This window comes from Anomaloglossus baeobatrachus, chromosome 7, assembly GCF_048569485.1.
Source record: "Anomaloglossus baeobatrachus isolate aAnoBae1 chromosome 7, aAnoBae1.hap1, whole genome shotgun sequence".
NCBI classification, from domain to species: domain Eukaryota; kingdom Metazoa; phylum Chordata; class Amphibia; order Anura; family Aromobatidae; genus Anomaloglossus; species Anomaloglossus baeobatrachus.
In genome coordinates this window covers 159,237,915-159,264,343 of record NC_134359.1, presented here as the reverse complement: position 1 = coordinate 159,264,343, position 26,429 = coordinate 159,237,915, and the positions used below count along the sequence as shown (strand labels likewise).

Here is a 26,429-nt window from a genome sequence, read left to right as displayed (position 1 = left end):
TCCATCCGCCATACTGCGCACTCCCCATCGTGCACCATCCGGCATGCTGCGCACTCCCAAACGTGCTCCATCCGCCATGCTGCGCACTCCCAAACGTGCTCCATCTGCCATGCTGCGCACTCCCAAACGTGCTCCATCCGCCATGCTGCGCACTCCCAAACGTGCTCCATCCGCCATGCTGCGCACTCCCAAACGTGGTCCATCCGCCATGCTGCGCACTCCCAAACGTGCTCCATCCGCCATGCTGCGCACTCCCAAACGTGCTCCATCCGCCATACTGCGCACTCCCAAACGTGCTCCATCCGCCATACTGCGCACTCCCCATCGTGCACCATCCGGCATGCTGCGCACTCCCAAACGTGCTCCATCCGTCATGCTGCGCACTCCCAAACGTGCTCCATCCGTCATGCTGCGCACTCCCAAACGTGCTCCATCCGCCATGCTGCGCACTCCCAAACGTGCTCCATCCGCCATGCTGCGCACCCCCCATCATGCTCCATCCGCTTGGGAGTGCGCAGCATGCCGAATGGTGCACGATGGGGAGTGCGCAGTATGGCGGATGGAGCACGTTTGGGAGTGCGCAGTATGGCGGATGGAGCACGTTTGGGAGTGCGCAGCATGGCGGATGGACCACGTTTGGGAGTGCGCAGCATGGCGGATGGACCACGTTTGGGAGTGCGCAGCATGGCGGATGGACCACGTTTGGGAGTGCGCAGCATGGTGGATGGAGCACGTTTGGGAGTGCGCAGCATGGCGGATGGACCACGTTTGGGAGTGCGCAGCATGGCGGATGGAGCATGATGGGGGGTGCGCAGCATGGCGGATGGAGCACGTTTGGGAGTGCGCAGCATGGCGGATGGACCACGTTTGGGAGTGCGCAGCATGGCGGATGGAGCATGATGGGGGGTGCGCAGCATGGCGGATGGAGCACGTTTGGGAGTGCGCAGCATGGGGGATGGAGCACGTTTGGGAGTGTGCAGCATTGCGGATAGAGCACGATGGGGAGTGCGCAGTATGGCGGATGGAGCACGTTTGGGAGTGCGCAGCATGGCGGATGGAGCACGTTTGGGAGTGTGCAGCATGGCGGATAGAGCACGATGGGGAGTGCGCAGCATGGCAGATGGAGCACGTTTGGGAGTGCGCAGCATGGGGGATGCAGCACGATGGGGAGTGCGCAGTATGGCGGATGGAGCACGTTTGCTCAGCCTCTCTCCTTCCAGCCTCCCTCAGCATCAGCCTCCCCCTCCCAGCCTTCCCCAAGAACAGCCTCTCTGCTCCCAGCCTCCTCCAGCACGCCGTGCTCCTCTGCCGACACTCACCCACACCCGATCGCATCCACTCACCCACACAACCGATCGCATCCACTCACCCACACAACCGATCGCATCCACTCACACACACCCGATCGCATACACTCACACACACAGACACTGACGATATTGCACATACGCGCTGATACTCACAACATCCGGGGATATCACATGCTTCTGGCCATGTGATCCTCCGTCAGGTCCTGGAAGCTCACAGCACAATATCGCCGCCGAGAAGCAAGCGATATCCCAGGATGTTGTGAGTATTTGGATGTGATGTGATGTGTGAGGTATGTGTGAGTGTGATCTGATTTGTGTGTGTGTGTGTGCTGTTATGTTATGTATGTTCCGCAGCTGCAGGACCTTGATGTGTGGATGCGATGTGATGTGTGTGTGAGGTGTGTGTGAGAGTGAGTGTGAGCCGGTGTACACTGGTAACTATGATACACATCGGGTAACTAAGGGACCTTAATTACCCGATGTGTATAATGGTTACCAGCTTTCACGGCCTCCGTTAAGATCCCAGCATCGCAAGGTTATGTCTGGCGCTGCCGGGATCCTGACGGAGCCGGTGTAGAAGCAAGCGATATCCCAGCATGTTGTGAGTGTGTGGATGTGATGTGTGAGGTGTGTGTGAGAGTGAGTGTGATCTGATGTGTGTGTACTCACCTGGGAATCGGAGCCCCGTGTCAGTTGGGTCAGAGCGAGCGTGCATTGCGTGAGGGGGGCGGGGCCTGCAGAGAGCCGGGGCGAGAGGCCAATCCGTGTGGGGGGGCGGGGCCATGGCGAGCCCAGCGGCCAATCAGCTTTGTGTCACCGTAAGGACACAATTTCGGAGCAAGACAGACAGACAGACAGACAGACAGAATAAGGCAATTATATATATAGATAAAATGTGCTCCATTATTGACAATGCCATCTAGTATATACAGTATCTTGTATGTATGCAATACTTGAACAGCCATTTTAGAATGCACACTGATCTGTGAGATGTGTGCATGTTGTACATTTGAAAGCCCAGGTACTAGATCTAAATAAGAAAACAAGGAGAACAGAAACAAGAGTATAGTGCAAAAATACTATATTTATTCAGAAAGGACTGGCACAAGAGGAATCAGCGGCACAAATCAGAGGCATGTGTATGACAACATGTATATAGGAATCATGGAGCATGAGGTATACAGGTGCAGTGCTGATAGCAACTGCAGATTAAAGTATGGTCAGGGCATAAAGTGCTACAAGGAAAACCATGAAGGTAAAATAGATAAAAAAAATATACATATTATTATTACCACGAATACAAAGAAGTGGAGAATAGCTGTAGTACTATACAAAGTGAATACTCCACACTAAGTATAAGTTAAGTAGTCCTATATTGCACAAAGCCCAGATGACAGAAAATACAAAAATATGTACACATTAGAAACATCATGCAAAAAATGCAGGTTACAAGATTCTGGCCAGCAGGTCAGAGAAATAAAGGACAATAGGCAGCAAAAACCAGGTGCAGAGAGGCATACCCATGGTCCTAACACAGCCTGAGAAAATAGCAGCAGGGAGGTCCCCCTGGAAAAGGACCCCGACGTATACGTTTCACGATCTCACAGGAGTATGATCATTTCATCAGGGGGAGATAAAACGCTGTGAACAAACATGCTTTTTAAACATGGTGCCAGACCGGCCCCGCCACTCCCCCGTCGGTGTCAGCGCGGCCGCACCAATAGTTTTCCAGGCTCTAAGTCATCGGCAATCAACGCCCATCAGTAAGGTAGGCGCATGCGCGGGAATGGGGACGCGTCACCGCAAACCCGCGCATGCGCAGAGGCGATTAAAGATGCCAAGGACACCGGACAAGTACACCCGGAAGTGCAGCCGCGCGACACAGAGGAAGGAGGGACGAAGGCGGTCACATGAAATACAGAGGATGCGATCCCAGGGACAAGAAGGTGGAGTAAGTAAATAGTATGAGTGCAGGCTGTGTTAGGACCATGGGTATGCCTCTCTGTACCTGGTTTTTGCTGCCCATTGTCCTTTATTCCTCTAACCTGCTGGCCAGAGTCTTTTAACCTGCATTTTTTGCATGATGTATCTAATGTGTACATATTTTTGTATTTTCTGTCATCTGGGCTTTGTGCAATATAGGACTACTTAACTTATACTTAGTGTGGAGTACTAAGTGGAGTACAAAGTGAATAATTTGTATAGTACTATAGCTATTCTCCACTTCTTTGTATTCGTGGTAATAATAATATGTATATTTTTTTTATCTATTTCACCTTCATGGTTTTCCTTGTAGCACTTTATGACCTGACCATACTTTGATCTCCAGTTGCTATCAGCACTGCACCTGTATATCTCATGCTCCATGATCCCTATATACATGTTGTCATACACATACCTCTAATATGTGGCGCTGATTCCTCTTGTGCCAGTCCTTTCTGAATAAATATAGTATTTTTGCACTATACTCTTGTTTCTGTTCTCCTTGCTTTACTATTCCATTCAGAGTGTGCTATGTAGGTCACAATGCCATTTTTTCCTTTTCATTTTGGATATTTGTTTTCTAATCTAAATAAGCAGCTTGCATCACTGGGTTCTATAGAGAATATGGAAAGGAGTTTGCTGGCGTGGATGTGGGGGAGGATCATAGGTGAAAATATTTGTAACTAAATTATGATCTGGCTCAGTGAAAGAAAGAAAAAGTGGTTATTTATAGAACACACTCTGACTTGGTCACAGTTAACAGTTGGGTACCACAAGAGTTAGTACTGGGCCCTCTTCTTTTGAACTTAATTATTAATTATCTTGAAGGGGGTGTACAGAGTAGAATTTCAATATTTGCAGACGATACTAAACCATGCAGGGTAATCAGTAGAGATGGAAATAATTTAAACTGAACCTGTCGGGTGCAATATGCACCCAGAACCACGAGCAGTTCTGGGTGCATATTTCTAATCCCTGTCTAACTTTTCTACTTTATTTCCAATATAGAGTAAGATCTAGAGTGCAAATATCCAGACCAGATCAAGTGACAAGAAATGTTACAAATAGCAAGTGTATATAATAATCTTAAAGCAAACCTGTTAGGTGCAATATGCACACAGAACCACGAGCAGTTCTGGGTGCATATTTCTAATCCCTTCCTAACTGTCCTTGTATCTAAAAAAACAAAGAAGAAAATAATATGAACATATACCCTGCTGTAACTAAATAAAAGCATAAGGCATAGAAATGAACATAGGGTACTTAGTAATCACTATTTTGATCAAAAAAGCGTAAAGCCACCCCACCGTGACAAGGTGCACCCAATTAGGACAGTACCTACACTCTAATATAAAAACCTCACCATCAACAGATACCAATCTGAATAAGGGCAGAGAGTGGCTGGGTCCCAACTGGACACACAGCCATGGGAAGCATTAGATTAAATGCCCAGCTCATTGAGAAGGGCGCCACACCCTATTTGTACTGAGTACAAGAGACTACAAAAGAAACAAAAAAGTGAGTCGGAGTATGAGTTTGTGTATATGTAACTTATAAGCTTATGTTCACATTGGCTATAAGACATAAAGGACCAAAGAAGAAAATAATATGAACATATACCCTGTAGTAGCATATATAAAGAGATCTTTAGAAAAAGTATTTCTAAAGATCCTTTATGATATGCTAATGAGTGCATGGACTAGTCGCTAGGGCATTAGTTCCTGCGCTCATTCTGCCCTCTTAGCATGTTAGCACGTCCACAGGGATGTGGTAACATGCTATTCAATGCCCATTGCCTAGTGTTGTCTGCAGTGAAGCGCATACCTGTGTCCGTTGTCACCGCATCAGACGCCGGGCATTGTGCATGATCAGAATGCCACACACTTCTGGTCACGTGCACTATGATGTCGGGTGTTTGCGTCCCGACTCCAGAGATGTCTAGTGCGCAAGACCAGAAGTGCCAGGATGTCTGATCATTCGCACCACCCAGCAACTGATGTGGTGACAAGGGACACAGGTACGCACGTCACCGCTGATGATGCTGGGCATTGTGCATTGAATACCATGCTTGCATGCCCCTGTGGGCATGCTAACATGCTAAGAAGACAGAATAAGCACAGGAACTAATGCCCTTGCGACTAGTCCCTGCATGCATTAGCATATCATGAAGGTTCTTTAGAAATACATTTTCTAAAGATCTCTTTGTTTATGCTACTAGATACAGTTACAGTTAGGCAGGGATTAGCCATAGGCATCCAGAACTGCTCGTGGTTCTAGGTAAACAAAGGAAAGAGGAGATTATCAAACAGTCCATTAATGTGCAAAATTTATTTTATTGTCAGGTGAAGGTAAAAAACACCATAAAAACAATATGACCGGGCAAATCCACCTATAATTATTAATATATAATCATTGGCTTTCTGAAATACCTAAGCATATTGTATGACAACCTACAGCTGTCCAATTTATATCATGCAACCTCCAAACTTTATATCAATTGATTGGATCGGACACCTAGTTGTATACTTTTATCAAAATATGAATATAATATGATAATGGTACATCCTACTATGGTAGTATGGATATTTTGGATCGTATCCGTACATAAGCTGTGTCAAGCTAGCCTGCAGACGTTGTCAAATAATGTCAGCACAACCAGCAGATCTTATTAGAGAAACCGCAAGTTTACCAAATAAATGATCAGCGCTGGATTAGAGATATTGCTACAAGACACATATGAAAACAAGATTCATTCAGGTGGCTGCATAAATCCGATATCACTCTACAATCACAAAAGGTTTGCAAATATTGGCATAACCCAATTATTTATTTATTTTAACATTATAAAGTTCAAGGATTTGATGCAACAGCCCCATAAATCCAATGGTACTATATTAGAACATGAATAAATTTAATAATATATAAGTATCCATGTAGTACAATTAATGCAGCGCTGCAGGCTAAAATATTCAGTTACAGCCACAGCGAAGACTGAGGAATAAAGATTATAAACTACTCCAGCTGTCAGTGATCACTTTGATAGTATAGACAAACATTGATATTCTTATTTGATACACTATTTAATAAAGGTGCAGATATTGTTAAAAAATCAGCGTTAGATCACAAATATAACAAATATTTAACAGCAATAAACTGTAGACTTTACCACAAGATATATATAAAGGTTTATTCAGGCGGCTGCATAAGCACGACAATTGTATTTAACTCCACGGGAGAATCTACACATAAAGATCCATCTGTTATCATATATGGAAGTTTGTATAACTCAAGGGTTAATGCAACAGCCCTATACATCCAAATCCTATATTGTAGCATAGGGTTTCTACATATATCAACGTGACACAGTTATCACAGCACAGCGGGCTAAGGCATTGATTTACAGCCACAGCGGAGAATTCAAGCCGACTCGTAAGGAAATGCAGGCATAAGTCTGCTCAGGCTATCACTGATCACATTAACATTATAGGAAAACCATTGATGTTATTACCTGATATGCTATTAGATATAAGGTGGATAATACCCAGGAACACAAGACGCCCTACACGTGTTTCGGCAAACACACATAAAAGAAGGTACCACCGAAGCAACCTAAAAACACCAATTCTACAAATAGGGAACAAAACTCATATTTTCGTTGACACCAGATGGATACATGGTGGAGAGTGTCCATATCCATCTGGTCTCAAGTTGGGCAAGGCGTTTACTGAGCTTACCACCCCTGATCCCCAAGTCAATAGCATCAATCCCCCTCACCTTCAGCAATGCCCCATCTGAGTTGTGGCACTCCAAAAAATGACGGGGGATTGTTTTTTATTTCAAAACATCATCCTCTCCAGGAGCCGCCATAATCCCCAATACATGCTCTCTGACTCTAACTTTTAATTTTCTGGTGGTGAGCCCAATATATATTTTAGGGCATGGGCATGTGGCGTAGTATATTACTGCTCTAGTGTTGCAATTATTGGATTTCTTGATCTTAAATAATTTTTTGACACTAGAGTCAGTGAAGTCCTGACAAGTCAATATATTTGGGCAGGCAACACAGGAGCCACAGGGGGAGCACCCACTTTGGTTGTTTCTTATTGAGGGGAGATTCCAAAGGGTTTTCTGTCCACTGACATTGTAATGGCTATGTACCAAAAGGTCCTTGAGATTCTTGGAGCGACGGAAGGTAATTTTAGGTTTGGCTGGTAAGATTTTAGCAAAATCGGATCGGCCTGAAGAATTGGCCATGCTTGTTCTAAACATCTCCGAATGGGTACAGCCTCTGCATTATAATTAGTAATAAATCTTACTACCTCCTTAGTTGGTATATCTCCATCATTCTTATCTTTATTTTTAGGGTACAGTAAGGACTCTCTATGAGAATACTTGGCCCGATGGTACGCCTTTTTTAAGACTCTCCCACTGTATCCACGTTTTTTGAATCTCAACATAAGGTCTTTACTTTGTAGCTCAAAATCTCTGTCAGTAGAACAAATACGTCTTAGATGTAAAAACTGACCAGTGGGTATATCCTTGATCATAAATTTACGATGGGAGGAGGTAGCATGCAATAAAGCATTGGTGGCCGATGGTTTTCTATACAGATCAGTCTGTATCATGTCCTGCTCGTCTCTTCTCAACGTCACATCTAGGAAATCAATGCTTTGTGTTGACCACTGATATGTGATCTTGATGATAGACTCATTCTGATTTAAAGAACTCATAAATAAATGGAGATCTTCTTCCGTTCCCTGCCAGATCAGAAATTTATCGTCGATGTACCGCACCCAAAAGAGGACGTGGTCCATCGACGAATGCTGATCTGACAGGAAAAGGTCCCTCTCCCACAGCCCCAGGAATAAATTAGCATACGAGGGCGCATACGATGCGCCCATCGCTGTGCCCTGGAGCTGCAGGTAGAAGGACCCTTTAAAAGTAAAAAAATTGTGAGTCAGAGCAAATTCCAGAAGTGACATTAAGAATCGACGAGCAGGAACAGACATATTGGATGAATTCAGGAAGAATTCTGTAGCACGTAAACCATCACGGTGCCTGATGTTAGTATAAAGGGATTCCACATCCCCGGTCACCATGATGGTATCCTTCCCTAGATGGAGTCCATCCACTTTTCGGAGGAGATCCCCGGTATCTTTCAGAAATGATGGCAGACACTCCACCAAAGGCTGGAGATTATAGTCCAACCATCTATTAACATTTTGTAAGTAGTTGCCACAGCCCGATATAATCGGGCGGCCAGGTGGTGTGGTCATGTTTTTATGTAATTTAGGCAACAAATAAAATGTAGAGATACAGGGCTCTTTCACCATCAATGCAGTTGCTAGATCTCTGGTGACAATGTTGTTCTCTACGCCCGCCTCAATGATATCCAAAAGTTGTTTGTTAAAGCTGGATAATGGATTTTATGTAAGTTTTTTATAACATATATTATTTAATAGCTGAGAAAAAGCCTCCTTCTCATACATCGAGGCGGGCCAGAGAACAACATTGCCACCCTTGTCCGCTGGCTTTATGATAATTTCAGGAAGTTGTTGTAATTCTCTAAAACGTTCACGTTCGTCTCTGGATAAATTATCCTGTTTCAGATTTTTTGAAATCTTGTGGAACGCATTAGAGACAACCTGCACAAAAAGGTCTACATGGGCTGATGACGATAATGGTGGGAATTTACAGGATCTAGGTGCAATACATGCTGGAATCTTACCTGTCTCCCCTGATGAGTGTTCGGCAGAAAGTTCCTCCAAAATTTTTAAAGCTTCCTGTTCTTTCACTGATGGAAAAAGAGATTGAATAGTTTCATCATAGAAGTATTTTTTGAAAATTAAGGAGCGTGCAAAAATATGGAGGTCCTTAACAGCCGTAAACTCATCAAATTTCATAGTAGGGGAGAACGACAGGCCCATAGCAAGTAGGGATAAATCAAAGATTGAGAGATCATAGGTACTGAGGTTAATTACCTTAGTTCTATCAGTCTCGTCACCATTATGTTGGTATCTCCTATAGGTACGACCCTGGAAATTCCCACCATTAAAGTTCCGCATGCCAGACCGTGTAGTTATCATTGAATGTTGACCATCCGAGGAATCACTCAATGAAGTTATTGATGAGGATGAAGGTAACTCCTCATTAGGTTGTGAGCTGTTGGACACTTTCTTCCAGAAATATACCTTTTTCTCGGTATGATCTTTTTGGTCTCTTTTTAATTTTTTGATTTGTATCTCATTAATTTTACGGACCAAAGTGTCCAATTTTTGCCCCAATGTGGTTTCATATTCCTTGAGCTTATCCTACGGACATGAAGATTTGAATTGTGCTTGTTGGACATCAAGATTTTTATCGATTTTTTTCAATAGATCCAGTATTCAAATCAATAAGCAGCTTCATTAGTGTCAGTGAGCATGTATTACACGTCTCCTCCCAATGAGATATAAGTGTATCATCATCCACTGGAAAACTCGGAGTCACGCGTATTCGCAATCCCCTAGGTATTAGTTGAAGGGATACATATTTTTCCAAAAGTACCCGGTTCCACCATAATTTGGTGCGTCTCAGTAATCCTTTTTGTATATCAAAAAACATTTTGTCTAAATCGTGGTATACATTGGCCTTCGGTGGAACAGAGGTGTTTCCCCCATACATCTGATCAATCTGTTGGAGCCAGGAACTTTCTCTGGCTTTATAGTCTATTGTGGTCGAAATATAACCTGTGCAAAACACAGTAAAAGTTAGACATACAAACATTAAGACCATATCGAATATCCACATAAATCCAGATTTCTTCATAGTTTTTACATATTCATAAATGAATTAAATATATATAAATGTGGATTATCGGGACTATCAGGACAATCGCAATTTACATATATAAACAAAGGAAAGAGGAGACGATCAAACAGTCCATTAATGTGCAAAATTTATTTTATTGTCAGGTGAAGGTAAAAAACACCATAAAAACAATATGACCGGGCAAATCCACCTATAATTATTAATATATAATCATTGGCTTTCTGAAATACCTAAGCATATTGTATGACAACCTACAGCTGTCCAATTTATATCATGCAACCTACAAACTTTATATCAATTGATTGGATCAGACACCTAGTTGTATACTTTTATCAAAATATGAATATAATATGATAATGGTAGATCCTACTATGGTAGTATGGATATTTTGGATCGTATCCGTACATAAGCTGTGTCAAGCTAGCCTGCAGACGTTGTCAAATAATGTCAGCACAACCAGCAGATCTTATTAGAGAAACCGCAAGTTTACCAAATAAATGATCAGCGCTGGATTAGAGATATTGCTACAAGACACATATGAAAAGATTCATTCAGGTGGCTGCATAAATCCGATATCACTCTACAATCACAAAAGGTTTGCAAATATCGGCATAACCCAATTATTTATTTATTTTAACATTATAAAGTTCAAGGATTTGATGCAACAGCCCCATAAATCCAATGGTACTATATTAGAACATGAATAAATTTAATAATATATAAGTATCCATGTAGTACAATTAATGCAGCGCTGCAGGCTAAAATATTCAGTTACAGCCACAGCGGAGACTGAGGAATAAAGATTATAAACTGCTCCAGCTGTCAGTGATCACTTTGATAGTATAGACAAACATTGATATTCTTATTTGATACACTATTTAATAAAGGTGATTAGAAAGCAAAAAGCCACGATATAAGGGTAGGGAAAGGATGGCATAATAACCCTTCCTACATGGCACACTCTATACATATGAAAAACAGGGAGAACAAAACTGAGTGTAATGCAAAATAACAATGTTTATTATACAAAAGGACTGGCACAAAGGAGATTCAGCAGCGAAATCAGAGGCATGTGTATAACAGGTAGTATATAGACACGTATAGCATACATATACAGTGTCAAATAGCAACTGTGAGGTGACAAAATAAACATGGAGTGCTATGGAAAATCATCTCAATGAGGCAGATATGTAATGACAACCAATATAAAGAGGTGGGCACAAAAGTCATAGCATATGCACAAAATAGATGCCCCACACTCAGTATGTGTCAGACACATCTCATAATATACATAGCACAGATGGTAAATAGAATGTTTATGTATAAGAGAATTGCATCATATAACACAGATTGCAAACACACTGACCAGCAGGTCAGACATGAAAGTAAAGGACAAGGGGCAGCAATAACCTAAGATAGGGAAGGCATACCCATGGTCCAAACACAGCCTGTGAGCAGCAGCAGAGCGGTCCCCCTGGAGAAGATCCCGACGCATACGTTTCACGATCCTATACTGTTATGATCATTTCATCAGGGGGATCCATACAACCATAGTAGGATGAACCATTATCATATTATATTCATATTTTGATAAAAGTATACAACTAGGTGTTCGATCCAATCAATTGATATAAAGTTTGGAGGTTGCATGATATAAATTGGACAGCTGTAGGTTGTCATACAATATGCTTAGGTATTTCAGAAGGCCAATGATTATATATTAATAATTATAGGTGGATTTGCCCGGTCATATTGTTTTTATGGTGTTTTTTACCTTCACCTGACAATAAAATAAATTTTGCACATTAATGGACTGTTTGATCGCCTCCTCTTTCCTTTGTTTATATATGTAAATTGCGATTGTCCTGATAGTCCCGATAATCCACATTTATATATATTTAATTAATTTATGAATATGTAAAAACTATGAAGAAATCTGGATTTATGTGGATATTCGATATGGTCTTAATGTTTGTATATCATGGTTCTAGGTGCATATTGCACCTGACAGATTCCCTTTAATATTACAGAAGGATTAAGGTAAACTGGAGGCTTGGGCTAAGAAATATCAATTGAAGATTAGTGAGGATAAATGTAAGATCATGCACTTGGACCGTGGAAATAAAATTTATAATTATGTACTTAATTGTAAAACACTGGGCAAACCTGTCACTGAAAAAAGACTTGGGTGTATGGGTAGATTGCAAGCTCAACTTTACTCAACAGTGTCAATCAGCTGCTGCCAAGGCTAATAAAATAATGGGATGCATTAAACGAGGCATAAATGCTGATGTGAGAACATAGTTTTACCTCTATACAAGTCACTAGTGTGACCACACATAAAATAATGTGTACAATTTTGGTTCTCGATGTATAAGAAGGACATAGCTGAATTATAAGCGGGTGCAGAGAAGAGCAACCAAGGTTATTAAAGAAATGGGTGGCATGCAATAACAGGACAGTTTAAACTTAGACTTACTTGTTTTGGAAAAACAAAAGCTTAGGGATGATCTTATTAGAATGTACAAATATATGAATGGCCAGTACAGAGGCCTTTCTAATGACCTTTTTACATCTAGGCATTCCCTGCATCTAGGAGAAAGAAGGTTTAATCATAATCACAGACAAAGATTCTTTGCTGTAAGAGCAGTGAGACTATGGAACTCTCTGCCACATGATAATGTAATGGTTAATCCACTACTAAGATTCAAGAGAAGTCTGGATGCCTTTTATAAAAAAAATATATTACGTGCACTAGATTCTGTGATTGGGCGTTCATCCAGGGAACTGGTGTGATTGGCATTTGTGGAGTCGGGAAGGAATGTTTCCCCAAATATGGAGGTTAGTGTCTTCCCAATGGGTCTTTATTTTTCCTCTGGAACAACATGTTAGGCTATAGGTTGAACTCAGCGCAGTTAATCTATCTATCTTAGTCTACCTTTAATCTTAAAAATATGAAACTATGAAGCTAAAACTGTTTGTGCTAATAAGCCTTAAAGGGATTAGAAATAGTCCTAGGAGACCGCAGAGTGTTTAATTTCTCTAGAGTAATTAAAGTATTTACGATGTGTGGCCAATCAATGTGCCACAAAGCAAAAATTTGCTCATGTCGTCTGCTAACCTAATGAATTCAACTGCAAGCACAGGATTATCTCCATATTATCATATGCCTCACTTTCCTACTTGCACGCAGCTGTCGTAACATGAGTAAATCAGTTTATTATTGATTTGTGAAAAGAAGCTGTGTACATGTAAGGAAATTAGAAAATCACAATCTACAGGATCAAAAAACTCACTGTGCTACATTCAGATGGGTAGTTTCTACTATCTTGGCTAATTGCTGATACAAAGAAGACTCATTAAAACTCACACCTAATCAAACCTGCCCTATTTCTTTAATATTGTCATGAAAGCATCAGGGGCTGCATGGCTACAATGGACATTGTGAATACGGCCCAGTTTACCGGGGAACTTTAGGAAAATTCTATCATTCAACTATTATCCCATATGCCGTTCTGCACTGCCTTACACTGGAGATCCTTATATAGTAGAATCACCATGCTGGCCTTCTTATTAATACACAGAACTTCCAATACTTGATCTTCTTAGTTGTGATATGCTTCATTTGCCAGATGTGTTTCTTGAAGCTGCTTCTTATCAGTGTACAGTTTTTTAATAGTGAAGTTTGTTTTCTCTTAGACAAGTTATAGTCACATATGATCTAACTCTTATTGATAAAGAAAGTTATACTGATTTATCTGCTGCTAGATTTCCCATTTTGTTTATTTTTAATGAGGATTGTAAGTACAGACAAAATTACAGATGGTTATATTTATATAGCTCTATTATAGAGTAAGTAGATAGTAATATTTCACAGCTGGTGCAAAGTGTTATCCTACTTATACATCTACTATGTTACTGAACAATGTTGATTTAAAGAAAACTTGTGTTTGGCACAATATGCAGACATAAACTTAGCTGCAGATATTTATTGAGTTTTCCGATGAAATGACATGTTCCTAATGTTTTCCAGGGTGATACTAATACATCAAAGGACAGAACAGACTTGAACTCACAACTGGAAAAAATTTGGATTTTATCAAGTGAACTAAAAACTGGGGCTTAAAGTGCTGCTGACCTCATTCAGTGCTTCAATTTGGAATTAATCAAGTTTAAAGTTGGTTTGACCTAGAGAACCAAGAAGTTGAGAAATGTTTCTTTGGGGCAACAGTCAACAGCTGGGGCGACTGTAAAACAGGTAAATCATTGTAAATCACTTTCTAAACTATTCATGAAAACACTAAATGTTTCGCTGTTGGCCTTTGACAAATAATGGCATAACATTATTATTAAAACAAAATGTGAGAATTTAAGTTTGATATAGAGGCATAAAGACCTGATGAAGAAAGTCATGTACCCAGCCGGTGGGGAGCTGTGAGGAAGAATAAAACGTGGAAAGGACTGAAGTTTCACAAGCAGATAGAATATAGAGGCTACAATGTACTTACATTAATTGTCTTTCTAACATAATCTCATGAGTAATATGACAGGTGACAATAATGATGCTGCTTTTGGGCTGCCTCCATCACCACTGATCCACATCCTGGACTAGGTCTCTGTGTGGGAGTGAGCGAGGACCCTTGTGTGGAAAGTTACACTCTCGGAAGAGAAGAAAGAGTAACTCTTGGTACTCACCAAGGAAGAATTTATGAGGGGATTGTTGGTGTATGCTTAGTTCTACCTATGATCTTGCTTACCTTAGGGGTACTTCACACACAGCGACATCGCTACTGAGATCGCTGCTGAGTCACGTTTTTTGTGACCTCATTAGCGATCTCGCTGTGTGTGACACTGAGCAGAGATCTGGCCCCTGCTGTGAGATCGCTGCTTGTTACACACCGCCCTGGTTCATTTTTTTATTGTTGCTCTCCCGCTGATAAGCACACATCGCTGTGTGTGACAGCGAGAGAGCAACTATCCTGAATGTGAAGGGAGCAGGAGCCGGCATCTGACAGCCTGCAGTAAGCTGTAACCAAGGTAAACATCGGGTAACCAAGGTGGTTACCCGATATTTACCTTCGTTACCAGCCTCCGCAGCTCTCACGCTGCCAGTGCCGGCTCCTGCTCCCTGCACACGCTAAGTTAAGCGGTGTGCGCTGGTAACTAAAGTAAACATCGGGTAACCATACCCGATGTTTACCTTAGTTACCAGTGTCCGCAGCTTCCAGACGCCGGCTTCGTGCAAGCGCAGCGTCGCTTGCACGTCGCTGCTGGCTGGGGGCTGGTCACTGGTCGCTGGTGAGATCTGCCTGTTTGACAGCTCACCAGCGACCATGTAGTGATGCAGCAGCGATCCTGACCAGGTCAGATCGCTGGTCGGATCGCTGCTGCATCGCTAAAGTGTGAAGGTACCCTTAGATAATCCTTGGTTTGAGACAGATCAGTTATCTTTTTTGTCAGATGTTTTCTAATCCCTGTGGTAGTTACTGGCTGCTGCATTTCAGATTTTCAGTTTTCTTCCTCCAGCTATTAATGCTCTTTATACTGGAGCCCTTAATCTTTTCTTTTAATTGGTGTTAGCATTTTGTTGTTGGACATTCAGGCAAATGAAACTTCAATGAGAGGGACGCCGCAGATAAATAGTTGATTCTGGTGGTTCTTGTTTATCAAAGAAGTATTCTGAAGCTGGCCGCTATACGGGTGCGAAATGGCTTCCGTGTTGCTTAATGTTACTTGTTATATCAAAGGCTTGGAAACAACATCAATCGAATACACAGATGTCAATGTTGACAGTACACGCTTTTTATTGCAAAGAAACCTATTTGGATTTAGTCAAATGTATGAAAAAAATGAAATGTCGCTATTTAATAAATTATGTCAAAGTGCTACAAAGCCGAAACAAGAATTTAGTATCTCTTAGTAATGTCTAGGCCTGCAGAGATCAGAATAGCACTGTCTGTATAATAGTTTACAAACTATATGGGCAAAGGTATTGGTCAGCTACTTATTCCAGTTAAAGCAGGGGTCTCAAACTCGGCTGGGTGTATGAGCTGTACATAGAAAGAAAATAATTTGGGGGGGCCACATTGATTGCAGGACAAAGTGACATTTCTATTGGTATCATATTTTTTTTTCTTTACACCTTTGGATCACTGTTTTTGAACATTTTTTGCTTGTTTATTATAACAAATGGGCATTTTTTTTGTTTGTATATAGCAACGTTCTAATGAACGTTTTGTCACCACCGCAATGCAGAGTCAAGCTCTCTGCACTATTCCAATCAGAGGCAAGCAGGTGATGTCATACCATCAGTTGCTCGCCTGAGTGGCTAGCTGCTGCCATTAGAATAGTGCAGAGAGAGCTTGACGCTGCGCAGCGTCAATAAAACGTACATCTGAAATAAAGCAGTGATGGCTGTGACCCCTGCACCAGCTTTGATCGTCGAGGGGGGCACGTGCCTGCGGGCCGCAAGAAGCAGCCTGAGGGGCTTGATGTTTGAGACCTCTGAGCTAAAAAAATCTACTTCTAAATCCATATGCAATAACATGGAAAATCACCATCACCCTCGTTTTAAAATAATATCATTTTTTCTTTGCCAGGAAGGCTTTCTACAACATTTTTTGCTTGTGTCTGTAGGAAGTTTTACCTATTCACGTAGGTCAGATATTGATGTTGCATGAGAAGATCAAGCTCATAGTCTCTAGGTCATCACAATGGTGTCTGATGTTCTTAAAGTTAGAGCTCAGTAATGACCAGGTTCTTCCACACCAAACTTACTTCAGATTTCATGAACTGTCTACTTACAGTGATGACATCCTATTATGGAACCATGCTAAAATTCAGTGAGCTTTTAAGAACAAAACATTCCATCACATATATTTGAAAATGTAGATTGACAAGGGTGGGACTTTATACATCTGTAACAATTAGTGATAAGTGGACTCACAGATAACCGAGACCGACTGATCTGGTTTCTAAAATTTGGTTCCAGGCCAGATTCCGGTCCCCATATAAGTCTATGGGGATGAGAAACCGGTGATTAAAAATGGTGGTAGAAGGGATAGGGGGATGGAAGCAGGCACGTTGTACTTTCTGAAGCTCCGGCATGGCTGAACGCTGCTCCCAGGCCTCGCATTCACTTCCTGGGCCGGGCCAGTAATTACTGCTCACTCATATGCACTATTTTCCCGCCCACTTTTGCCTGTGACTGGTTGCAGTCAGACATGCCCCCACCCTGAGTGTCAGCGTGTCAGCTGACTGCAACCAATCACAGGCCCCAGGACGGCCGGTGTTTGAGGAAAGCAGTGCAACTGTATACGGGTCAGTATCGTAGTATAACAGTAAATAAATAAAACATTTGGCTTAAGGTCCCCCCATATTATGATACCCAGCATGGATAAAGCCCACTACTACAGGCTGTAAGTTGCAACCCCCAGCCGTGGACCTATCTTGGCTGTGCCTACCATTACTAATCTAAAGCTTAGTGACAGCTGTGAGCTGTTATTAACCTCTTATATTACCCCAATTACCACCACACCAGGGCAATCGGGAAGAGCTGGGTAAAGCGACAGGATTGTCACATCTAATGGAACGCGACAATTCTGGGGCGGCTGTAAGCTGCTATTTTTAACCTGGGGGTCCAAATAACCATGGGACTCCCCAGTCTGAGAATACCAGCCCCCAGCTGTATGGCTTTATCATGGCTGGGTATCAAAATTAGGGGGGACTGCACGTCATTTTTGAAAATTATTTATTTAAATAATTTTAAAAAAAGGTCTCATGTGGTTCCTCTTATTTTGATACACAGCCAAGATAAGCGCACCGCTGGTGGCTGTAGCCTGTAGCTGTAAGCTTCATCTGTGCTGGGTATCATACTATGGAGGTTCTACACCAATTGTTTTAGTTATTTATTTTTATATGACAATACTGATCCGCAGACTGTTGCACTGCTTTCCCCACACACCGGCCGTCCTGGTGCTTGTGATTGGTTGCAGTCAGACGCTGTCATACAGGCTGGGGTCACATCTGACTACAAGCAATCACAGATGCCGTGATGGCCGGTGGGCGGGGAAAGCAGTGCATATGGATGAGCAATGATGAGCGGCCCAGGAAGTGGAAAGGCCACGAGAGCAGTGTACAACCTCCGTAAGGATGAAAAACTTGCTTCATTCTTATTTTTTTTATTTTTCCTTTATTTTTTTTACTTCCTGAGTGCTGGATCTGGATCAATATCTGGAATCCCAGGCCTGGGGCCAGCACCTGGGCACCTTTGAAACCACGAGGATTCACACCATTACAGTCCGAGTTCGCCCATCACTAGTTACAATAAGACAGACTGTAATGCCTCAATTTAATGATTAAGAAGTGTATCACAATACTGTGGTCCACATCGCATATAGTTTTGCAAATTTTATCCTTGGATGTTGTGTTTATGATTTTAACTAATTATGGTATCTCACTGTGCGCTCCTATCTACAGTTCACAATTGCAGCACATCCAATGCACATATAAATGGTATAAAAATATAAACAAAATACTGTTGGCACATAAGGTAATAAAATATAGTTAAAGTCTAGTGGTCAGTCTAATAGTGGGTACATGAATTTATAGAATAGTGTTATCCCATATGTGTACAAATTTTATATATTCTCTCACATACTATAAGCTCAAAAGTCCATTTGATAAATGTAGGTACATTGGAACATTTGGGGCTCCCAATTGTCACTGCTCGGATAGGATGATATAAAGTGGGATAAGTGGCATGTCCCGGCCGGAGGTGCGCACCCAGCAAACTGCTACTGATAGTATATGTGGCACCCCAGGGTTCAGTTGCCACAAATATACCTGTACCTGGGCAGGGAAGGATCTCCACATTAGGTAATCCCACATACAACATTTCCACTTCAAGCCTGGAGGGGGAGCTCTACAAGTCGAGCTCAGGTGAGGTCCCCTTTAAAGCCAGGTTTGGAGGCGGAGTCAGAGAGACAGTTGACAGTTGGAGAAAAAGAGACTGTGCGAGCAGAGAGTGAGGGGAGACATCAAAATGGAGAGGGCAGTGCTTAGCCCGCACAAGTAACTGTGTGACCGCCTGAGGGATCAAGAGTGAGGCAAAAGAGGAGTGACCGGGGAGGTGGAGCCAGACCGGTTCATCCCCAAGGAACAGCGCTGATTATCGAACACCAGCATCCGAGATTGTGAGGGATCTAATCTGCCCAGCAATAAAGACCGGGGGCCAGGGAGACTGCAGATCTCCTGGCCGCAGCAAGAACCTGAAGGCAAAGCTGCTACACAGAGCTTAGGGACCGCAGTGAGTACAGCAGTGCCCCTTAGAGAAGCTCCCGCCGCCTGCCATACAGGTGAAGACAGTGTGAGAAGGACAAGGTATAGCTCCAGGCAGCCTAGTACCAAGAAGAAACATAGCGCAGCAGGGAGGCCACACAACTGACCTGGTGCAGAGATCCTGAACTGTTCCCAGATCACCCAAAAACTGTAACATCAGAAACTGAACCCCTTTTTAACACCTGCAAGTAAAACCTGGTCAGAGTTAATGAATTGGTGTGACGCACTTTATTTCTTCATCTGAGGAGCTATAGGCTGCTGCACTAAAGTGACAGTTGAAAAGGCTGTGAAGAAAAACCGCCATATCTGTGTACTACTAAAACTGCCATGGGGACCCCGCTTCACCTACGGGAAGTGTAAACAACTGGCTGCCTAACCATCACCCCAGAGGTCTGACCTGCAGCCCCAGTAACCATACTGGAACCATAGGTGGCGTCACAAAATACTTTTATTTATTTATTTATTTTTTTTTATTTTTTTTTTTATTTTTTTTATTTTTATTATTTATTGACTTTCAGCGACCACCAGGGCCACGGAACCGGGCACAGGCCCCCGTGACATAATCCCATTAACCAACACCCGGAACCGATTACCCCACGGCCCTGGGGCGGGTCAGCTTTTGGCGTCACGAACAGGATCTGGACAAGGCCCAGTAACCCTGGGTAACGAGTGCTTTGAAAACTGTTTAATAATAACTGAACTTTGCCGCCATTTTGAGCATTTGAAAAACTAACTGCGCCACAGTGAGGATGGAGATGCAAAGCGATGCTGATGCCGCTGGAGCAGCTGCGGCACCTGAAGCTGTAGCCCCGATCATGCCGCTTGCTCTGCCGTATGTCCCAGGGGCGGCATGCTTACCGCAATATGCTGGGGAGCCCAATACCCTAGCTGAATTTAGAGAAAAGATGTGCAATTTCCTAGATATATACTCTATGACTGACAAGCAAAAAGTGTCTGTTTTGCTGGGGCAACTGATGGGTGCAGCAGAGCGAGAGGTTAAATCCTGGCTGAATACAGATAAAAGGACAATAACCCAGATATTTGCTAATTTAAAAGCTGCTTTTGAAACTCGTACTATAGCTGAGCTAAGAATGAGGTTTTACAACTGCAAACAAAGACCGCAGGATAGCATACGGGATTATGCATTGAACCTTCAGGAGGCGCTGCAGGCTGTAAAGCAGGTAGACCCTGAAAGTGCACGAGAGGAAGATAAAATGTTAATTGAACAATTTTTTGAGGGGCTACATTCACCAATTCATCAAACACAGCTGCGTCTATGGGTCATGGAGCATCCGAGTCTAGACTTTGTAACTGAAGAACCGGGCCATTAGAGCACTGCGAGTACCTGTGACTACAGACCCCGCACCTCAACCGCGGCAAGCCATCACCTCTCCCTCAGAGGTGGCGTCCCTTTCCTTAACTCCAGCAGAAATCAATGGACAGGCTGTAATACCTGGTGCCTCTGATGACTTGCGTTCCCAGGTACAGCAGCTGACAAAAGATGTGGCCATGCTCCTAAAGGCCATGCAACTCCAGCAGAAACCACAGTCGTCGGAGAGGATCCAGTTGGCTGACAGCCCTGAGGACATCCCGTCGATGCGAGGAAGGAGGAACCCACCGTCCAGAGGAAGACCCAACGACCGCTACGACTCGTCAGGACAACCTATCTGCCGCCGTTGTAACGAGGCGGGCCACTTTGCCAGGTCATGTCCTTTAAACCAGCGACTCCTGGGGCAGCGGGCCGGCCACCAGGAATAAAACAACCAGGCCCATCGAACTGGCGCGATAGATATGTTGGAGGATGACCATTCCTATCTATCGTGCTAGATGGCATTCCCACACTTGCTCTATTGGACACTGGCTCACAGGTGACGACGATCCCGCATATCCTTTACAAAAGATTTTGGTCCGATTCTGAGCTCACTCGCCCAGGCCCAGACCCAGACCTTACTATATATGCTGCTAATGGACAACCGGTATCACAAGTAGGGTACAAGGAGGTGATGATAAAGGTGGGGAGGGAGGAGCTAAAGGGCCAAGGACTTATTGTGGTGGATACTGATTGTCGTGAAAGAAATCCAACAATGATATTAGGTACTAATGTTGTTGAAAATTGCCTAGGGGAAGTTCTTTTCTTGCTCCAGCAGGTTGCAGAAACTGCCAGCATCGGGCAGCAGAGGGTCCTACAGAAAGAAATCAAGGCCCTTCTGCAGAGATAACAGGTAGAGTTGTCTGGTGGAGAAATCGGCAGTGTACGGGTAAGCGATCCATTCCCCATTGTGTTACCCCCAAGAAGTGAAGTGATGATTTGGTGTCGGGCAGCAATAGGCCTCAGAGGGCAGGATTACCAGGCAATGGTAGAGCCCATGTACTCAGATAATAGGCCCACAGTCCTGACAGCCAGGGGGATAGTTGATGTACGCAAAGGGAGGGTTCCTGTACGAGTTTTAAACTGTGGAGAGGAAGAGGTCAAGCTACCCAGATATGCTACTGTTGCCAAGTTGTTCACTGTCAACAACAACTCCATTCAGGCAGTGGAACCCTTGACCCCGTCCGACCAGGCGGAGGACAACAGCTCCAAGGGACAGCTGGAGGATTGGTGTCAGAAGCTGCATGTCGGCACTGATTCCACCCCTTCTTACCAAAGGCATGGAGTTTATCGGGTGGTGAAGGAATATGAACGGGTCTTTAGTAAGCATCCATTAGACTTTGCGCGGATAAAAGGGGTACACCATCGCGTACCCACGGGAGACCATCCACCTATAAAAGAGAGATACAGGCCTATCCCACCAGCTCACTATCAGTGTGCTAAAGATATGTTACGGGAAATGAAGGAAGCTGCGGTTATTAGAGATAGTTGTAGCCCCTGGTCAGCTCCACTTGTCCTGGTAAGAAAGAAAGATGGCACAATGAGGATGTGCGTTGACTATAGGCAGATAAACCGCATAACACACAAGGATGCTTACCCGTTGCCCCGCATTGAGGAATCACTTGCTGCACTGAAAGCTGCTAATTTCTTTTCCACCTTAGATCTTACCAGTGGGTATTGGCAGGTTTCCATGGCAGAAGAAGATCGAGAGAAGACCGCATTCACGACGCCGATGGGTCTGTGTGAGTTCAACAGCATGCCGTTTGGACTCTGCAATGCACCCGGCACGTTCCAAAGGCTGATGGAGTGTTGCCTGGGGCACCGAAACTTCGAGACTGTACTGATATATCTTGATGACGTCATCGTGTATTCCAAGACGTATGAGGAACATCTGGAGCACCTGGCCGAGGTTTTTGAAGCATTGTCAAAGTTTGGTATGAAACTAAAGCCTTCAAAATGCCATTTGCTGAAGCCGAAGGTTCAGTATCTTGGGCATGTGGTCAGTGCGGATGGTGTGGCACCAGACCCTGAAAAGGTTACAGCTATCAGAGACTGGCCAAAGCCAACAACCGTCAAAGAGGTGCGTCAGTTCTTGGGGCTGGTAGGATACTACAGGAGGTTCATAAAGGACTTCACGAAAATAGCGGCACCTTTGCAAGATCTCCTGGTAGGCCAGACCAAAAAGGGCAAGACTTCCGGCCCTCCGTTTGAATGGGGTGAGAAAGAAGAAGACTCCTTCAAGCACATGAAGTGGGCCCTGACCGGTGAGGAAATCCTGGCCTACCCTGATTATAATCTGCCATTCGTGCTGTACACAGATGCCAGTAATGTGGGATTGGGAGCTGTGCTGTCGCAGGTGCAGAATGGCAAAGAACGTGTAATTGCCTTTGCAAGCAGGAAGCTCCGTTCTACTGAGAGAAACCCAGAAAACTACAGTTCGTTCAAGCTGGAATTCCTGGCCTTAGTCTGGGCCGTCACTGAACGATTCAAGCACTACCTGGCATCTGCGAAGTTTACCATATTTACGGATAACAACCCGCTTACTCACTTGGACTCCGCAAAACTAGGTGCACTAGAGCAGCGATGGATGGCCCGGTTGTCAAATTATGACTTCACCATCAAATATCGGGCAGGCCGCAAAAACGCTAACGCTGATGCATTGTCGAGAATGCCCCATTTACCAGATGCAGGAGAAGACTCGGATGAGCTAGAAGAGATAGAGCTGCCGGCTTTTCACCGCAACAGTGCATCCCAGTGTAACCAAGGTGTTAAAGGCAAACGCCAAGAGGCCACGCTGAAGCCGTTACCTTACCACGGGTGGGAGGAAACGCAAGACAGCGATCCGGCTGTTCGCCTAGTTAAAGAGCTAATAATCCAACCAGACTCAAGTCTTAGCCCAGATGCCCCACCGGAAGCGCAGCACCTGTGGAAGGAAAAGAGCAGATTGTTCATCTACAGGGGTAGGCTATGCAGACATTACATCAACCCCCGAACCTATGAGAGGGTGTGGCAAATAGTGGTACCGAAGAGAGATGTTCAGATGGTGCTGGAGGCATACCATAACGGAGCAGGACACTTCGGGTGGAAGAAGCTTGAGGTACTGTTACGCAATAGATTCTATTGGGTTGGCATGAGAACTACCATTGAGAACTGGTGCCGAAACTGTGGCCCATGTAACCTGAGAAGAAAGGATCGTGACAGTCAAAAAGCTCCACTACAACCAATTGTCACCAAGCAGCCGCTGGAACTTGTAGCCTTGGACCATGTGAAATTGACACCCAGTAGATCCGGTTATACGTATGCCCTTACTATGGTGGACCACTATTCCCGGTTTTTGGTGGTAGTACCTGTAAAGGACTTGACAGCAAGAACCGCAGCGAGAACCTTTCAAGCCTACTTCTGCAGACCACATGGCTACCCGGAACAGGTGTTGACGGATCAAGGTTCTGCGTTCGAAGCTGAAGTGTTCCAGGAGTTTTGCAACCTGTATGGATGTAAGAAAATCCGAACCACACCAAATCACCCACAGACAAACGGCATGTGTGAGAAAATGAACCAGGTTGTTATAGACCTGTTGAAAACCTTGCCCTTGGAAGAAAGAAGCATGTGGCCAGAGAAGTTGCCTGATTTAGTGGACATGTACAACAACATCCCTGTGAGTTCCACCAATTGCACGCCAGCATACTTGATGAGAGCAAGACCCAGGAAGTTACCAGTTGACTTAGAAATGGGAATTGTTGTTCCTGAAACCAGTTCACCTGAAGCTGATTGGGACACTAAGCGCCAAGAGCAGTACAAAAAGGTACAGGAGTGCGTAGAAAGAAGCCTAGACCAAATTAGAGAAAGGCAAGAGAAAGATTATAACAAGAAAGCACCAGCTGCTCCTTTAATACCTGGAGAGATGGTTCTAAAAAGAAAAAGAAAGACCCATAAGCTTGATGACCAGTGGGAAGCAGAACCATACACAGTATTGCCCTCTAAATTTGACAACAAGAAAATCTGCTTAATCAGCAAGGATAAGGGAAAAACGTCAGCGGCAGTTTCTAGAGACCACCTTAAAAAATGTCCTGAACAGTTGAAGCAAAAAGAAGTAATCCCCTGTATACCTCAACCTAAAGAGGAAAAGAAAGAGAAGATGATAAGAACAGTACTTGGTGATTTTCCTGAAAGTTGGCCTCAGTACAATGGAGCCATAATTATACCATTATTGACTGGCGCTCAACCAGTAAAAGTCCCAGAAAGACTAGAGGAACCGGTCAACATTTCAGAAGAACTACCTGTCGCAGTAGAACCAGAGAACCCTGCTATTGGGGATCCTGCCAGTCCTATGGTAAGACTAAGACAACATTCACGCATACCAATATTGCGTAGATCCTCATGCAGACTAGTAGATAGTGCACGCATAGCACCAGCACTAGGTACCAGTACACTGCACCGACCAGTTGTGACACAGGCATTACGTAGGTCTAGCCGTAGCAACTTTGGTCAGCCCCCATCCCGTTATATAGAAGAATATTAAATAGAAAGTGTAGTAGTTAGTAAAATGCAAAAATATTTTATTTATTTGTTTATTGCAACTAAGTAAATCCGTAACCGTCAAGCGTGTTGAGCCTGCAGGACTTTTTGCATGAACTTTTGCATCTTCTTGAACTTTTATGGACCAATAGACCACAGAACTGGTAGTGGTCAAAAACTTTCTTATATTTACCATACTCACATTTTGCAGTGGAAGGACTGCATTTTTCTGTTTTATTGTTTTTTGTAATTTTTATTTTTTAAGACTTTGTACTACTCTTTATTGTTCCTAATGTTTTTATAAGTTTGTGTTTCCAGTCCAGGAGTACTGAATTTAACTAAGGGGGAATGTGGCACCCCAGGGTTCAGTTGCCACAAATATACCTGTACCTGGGCAGGGAAGGATCTCCACATTAGGTAATCCCACATACAACATTTCCACTTCAAGCCTGGAGGGAGAGCTCTACAAGTCGAGTTCAGGTGAGGTCCCCTTGAAAGCCAGGTTTGGAGGCGGAGTCAGAGAGACAGTTGACAGTTGGAGAAAAAGAGACTGTGCGAGCAGAGAGTGAGGGGAGACATCAAAATGGAGAGGGCAGTGCTTAGCCCGCACAAGTAACTGTGTGACCGCCTGAGGGATCAAGAGTGAGGCAAAAGAGGAGTGACCGGGGAGGTGGAGCCAGACCGGTTCATCCCCAAGGAACAGCGCTGATTATCGGACACCAGCGTCCGAGATTGTGAGGGATCTAATCTGCCCAGCAATAAAGACCGGGGGCCAGGGAGACTGCAGATCTCCTGGCCGCAGCAAGAACCTGAAGGCAAAGCCGCTACACAGAGCTTAGGGACCGCAGTGAGTACAGCAGTGCCCCTTAGAGAAGCTCCCGCCGCCTGCCATAGAGGTGAAGACAATGTGAGAGGGACAAGGTATAGCTCCAGGCAGCCTAGTACCAAGAAGAAACATAGCGCAGCAGGGAGGCCACACAACTGACCTGGTGCAGAGATCCTGAACTGTTCCCAGATCACCCAAATACTGTAACATCAGAAACTGAACCCCTTTTTAACACCTGCAAGTAAAACCTGGTCAGAGTTAATGAATTGGTGTGACG

At 43.8% G+C, this 26,429-nt stretch overlaps 1 protein-coding gene across 6 annotated transcripts in view; it reads left to right on the top strand.

Moving 5' to 3' along the window:
* GULP1 (GULP PTB domain containing engulfment adaptor 1) overlaps positions 1-26,429 on the top strand; it is a 2,424,202-nt gene that overhangs the window by 449,272 nt on the left and 1,948,501 nt on the right. For all 6 annotated transcript variants that reach the window (XM_075317776.1, XM_075317775.1, XM_075317777.1 and 3 more), the window contains one exon: positions 14,137-14,361. The gene's annotated coding sequence lies outside the window, so the exon portion shown is untranslated. The remainder of the gene's footprint in view (positions 1-14,136; positions 14,362-26,429) is intronic.